The sequence below is a fragment of the Myotis lucifugus genome, unplaced genomic scaffold, assembly GCF_000147115.1.
Source record: "Myotis lucifugus unplaced genomic scaffold, Myoluc2.0 scaffold_184, whole genome shotgun sequence".
NCBI classification, from domain to species: Eukaryota; Metazoa; Chordata; class Mammalia; order Chiroptera; family Vespertilionidae; genus Myotis; species Myotis lucifugus.
Genome location: NW_005871232.1, coordinates 2,299,277 through 2,302,893, shown reverse-complemented (window position 1 = coordinate 2,302,893; position 3,617 = coordinate 2,299,277). Strand labels below are relative to the sequence as shown.

The window sequence follows — 3,617 nt, the reverse complement described above, 5'->3', positions numbered from 1 at the left end:
ACCGGGTGCGAAACCCTACGGACTTCCCCCGGCGAGCCTCCGGGGCCGCAGAGCATGCCCCAGTCCCATCGCCCGCACCGCCGGCTTCCCACGCGACGCCGATTCTGCTCCTCCGGGTGTTCGCGGCGGCCGGGGGGGGCGGGGCGGGAGGGCGGGGCCCGCGGGGGGCTCTCCCCGGGACCAAGGCACGAGACCGGGCTGCGCCCCCGGGGCAGCGGGGGTTTGGCCCCTTTGTTTTACTCTTAAGTAATTGTAAGCTCGGGAGGCGAGTGTTTTCCCAACGACGATCAAGGCCCCGCCCGCACGCTGTGAGGGGCCGTTTATTGAAGCCGGACGAGAGCCGAGTTTCACGGTCAGAGGCGGAGCCGGAGCTGGTCGGAACGGCGAGCGCAAGCTCGGCCTCCTGGAGCCCGGGCTCTGAGCACGAGTCTGCGAGCGGCCGAGGGGGCTCCTCCCCACCCCGCCTAGAGCTGCGACCCTTGGGATAACTCCTGAGTGGACGTGCATTTAAAAGGGGCGGCCTGGGACTTCACAGACCGTTTTCCAATTCTGTCCACGCACCAGAGCCCAAAAGCAAGGGAGCCACCTGCGGGGCCACCCCCAGAGGCCTGTTCGGGCTGGGAAGGCGGGACCAGCTGTAACCCGCGAGTCTCCCAACGCCTCCGAGCCGCCCCGCCCGGCCCCCACCTCCCACCCGCCCCTCGGAGTCGCGAGAAAACCCGGAGAGCCCGAGGCTTGGGCCGGAACTGCGCATGCCAGTAGCCCGAGCTGGTGCAGGTTGCCCAACGCAAGGTTTTCTTCGAAGGACCCCTGCGCCCGGGTTGGGGGCGTTCGGCGGGGAGAGGGGGCCCTCCGCCGCGGCGCCCTTTCCTTCCCCGGCCCCCGCCGAGGAGACACCCCTGCCGCCGAGGGGCTGCCCAGGGAGCGCCTCCCACGGTGCCGGAGACTCGCCTGGCGGGGGGAGGGGGCGCACGACGGTATCGCGGGAGACACGTGACTGTCCGTGGCGCTTCGGGCAGCCATCTTCCGCCCGGCCATCGGGCCGCGGGCGATCGGATGGGAACGGACCGGGAGCGAACGGGGTGCGAGCAGAGCGCCCTCGCCCCCGCCACGCCCTCTCGCGGGGCTCTAGCCTCCTCTTCGCACCTGCCTCCGGCCCCGCACCCCGCCCGGCGCCGGAATCGTGGCACTGACCCTCGGCTGGCCGGGCGGGGAGCGAGGGCTGTGAAAGGCAGGGGCAGGCTCCGGGTCGGACGGCCTCTGCTTCCTCCCAGAGGTGGAAGCGGGAGGAAGGGATCCCCTTCCGTGAGGGAGTGACGCCGCTGCTCCAGCTGCCTCCTAGTTCTGCCCTGTTCCCCGCGGAGGAAGCGGGATGTGTTGGCAGCAACATCTGGATAGCGTCCGTCGCTGTTCCCGGCGGTGCAGTGTCCACAGCCTCTTCCGGTGGACAGCTTGGACGGTGATATTAATAGTATTTATTGAGCTCCTGCCACGAAGCACTTGGGGGTCCCAGTGATCGTAGGACCAGCCTTTTTACCATCAGAGGAGAATTGGTTAGAATTGCAAGGGCGGGATGCTGCGATCTCATTAACCAGCCCTCCAGGTGATTCTCCTACATTTCACTTCCACTAAGCCTCGGGGCGGCCCACTTCACACGTGTGGCTTCCAATTGTTGTGTTGTTGACCCTAAAAGACGGTGAGCAGTGGGTAAGTCAAAGCGGCCGGCCGGCCTCGGTGCAGGCTTCTTACCGCGCCCCCCACTCCGGCTTCACGGGCTGCTTCGCCCCGTGACACTAGACTGCGCTTCTCCGGGAGACGGAGAAAGTGCACTTGTCACACAGGACTTTAAAATGACTGCAACTGGGCTCATGTTTTCAGTGTCTCCTGAGGGTGAGGCGCAGTGAGTTATAGTAGCCCTGTTGAGTTTTCCTCCGTTTGCGCAAGAGGTCAAAAAAGGAGTTTGCTTTTTTGTAATGTAAATTTTTCTAATTAAGGAAATGCCAGAAAACCGCTGGCTGGTTTCTCCGGAGCGCTATTTATGCAATGTCGCTTAAGCTTTGGACTTACTAAAAATAAGGTTCAAGCATCTGGTGTAGACTTGTGTCAAGGAATCTTTAAATTTACTTGATTGTAAGTGGTTTTAGTAGGGTGCTCGTTATAATTTTTTTCTAATTTTGTTTGAAATTTTTATAATAAACATTTTAAATGGTTTTCCATGAGTAATTTTAAGACTATTTATATGAAAAAAGCCAGGTATAAAACTATTTCTATTTTATTCCAATTTCATAAAATAATTCAGAAAGAAAAGCTCTCTAAGTTTTTAAATAAAAGACAATAGGCCCCAAATTAAGTCACTTTTGTTCAGTCCCACATCAGCAAACCAAGACCTAATATCTAACCTAATTGCAGTTTCAGCCTCTCCCAGGAATGTAACTTTTAAGCGTTTAATCTGAAATCACCTGATCCACACAAGTGAGTTAATCTTGATTGGTAGACTACACCCTTCCCTCAAAGGAGGGTGCCTTGCCTGAAACAATCCACTTTTTGTTAGAAACTTCCTTCTTTTCCCCCTTCTGCTAATAAAAGCCTTCCATTGTATACAGCTCCTCAGAGATCCTTTCTATTTGCTAGATGGGCTGCTGCCCAATTTGTGATTTTTTTTTTAATAAAGTAAATTTGATCTTTACATTTACTCAGTTGAATTTTGTTTTTTAACAGATTTGGTGGCAGTGGTGGATCCAAAGCAAACTTTTTTTTAAAATCAATTTTGAGAGAGAGAGAAACATTGATTTATTACTCCACTTATTTATGCACTCATTGGTTGCTTTCTTGTATGCACCCTGACCAAGGATCAAACCCGGAACCTTGCCATATTGGGATGGCGTTCTAACCAACTAAGCTACCCAGTCAGTGCCAAAGTACACTTCTGACAGCATTTGGGGACAAGAAACATAGGCATAGCACCCACAAACCCCTTTTGAGTTCTTTGCCTTTTTAACCATTTCCAAGGGCCATGAATAAGTTCTTCTCTATTCCAAACTCGGCTCTCTTTGCATAGAGCTTCCAATCTAATTGGCTTTCCAATACCAGGCAAATCAGCTTAAGCTGACAAATGATTCATCAGTGCCACCTTAGCAGGAGTGGTTTGTGCCCAAGAGGATTTATCTTTGTCTATGGTGGTTATCATTCTCCTTGAGCCTCTGAATGCCTAGATAGCTGGTGCATAACCAGTCAATAACTCTTAGGTTATCTAACTGTGCTCCTCACTATCCACAGACAGAGACACCTCATTGGTCACATCCCCTGAATTCACCTTGTTGTGTTAGAAAGGAACTACCAGGAGGCATTCATGATTCAGGATTCGCTTCCTGTTGGCAGGGCCCTACCAAATGTAAATGTAAATGAAGCTACGGTATGATCGGGAACATCTGAACTCCTGAAAACATTGCAGAATTCACTGCTAAGGCAGTACCTGCCCAAGAAAAATCCTTAAACTCTCTGGTCAAAGTTGATCTTAATTATATAGGATAACCCTTGATTATCTTTTAGCTGAGCAAAGAGTTGTTTGTACTGTCGCCGGCACCACCTGCTACACCTGGATTAACACATCTAGAGAA

The 3,617-nt window shown here is 53.4% G+C and overlaps 1 long non-coding RNA gene across 1 annotated transcript in view; it reads left to right on the top strand.

The window, feature by feature from the left end:
* The first annotated feature begins 170 nt into the window (after window positions 1-170).
* Window positions 171-3,617, top strand: part of LOC111827550 — a 7,137-nt gene continuing 3,690 nt past the window's right edge. Inside the window, exon 1 of the long non-coding RNA XR_002831170.1 lies at window positions 171-1,603. This is a non-coding gene — a long non-coding RNA (uncharacterized LOC111827550). The remainder of the gene's footprint in view (window positions 1,604-3,617) is intronic.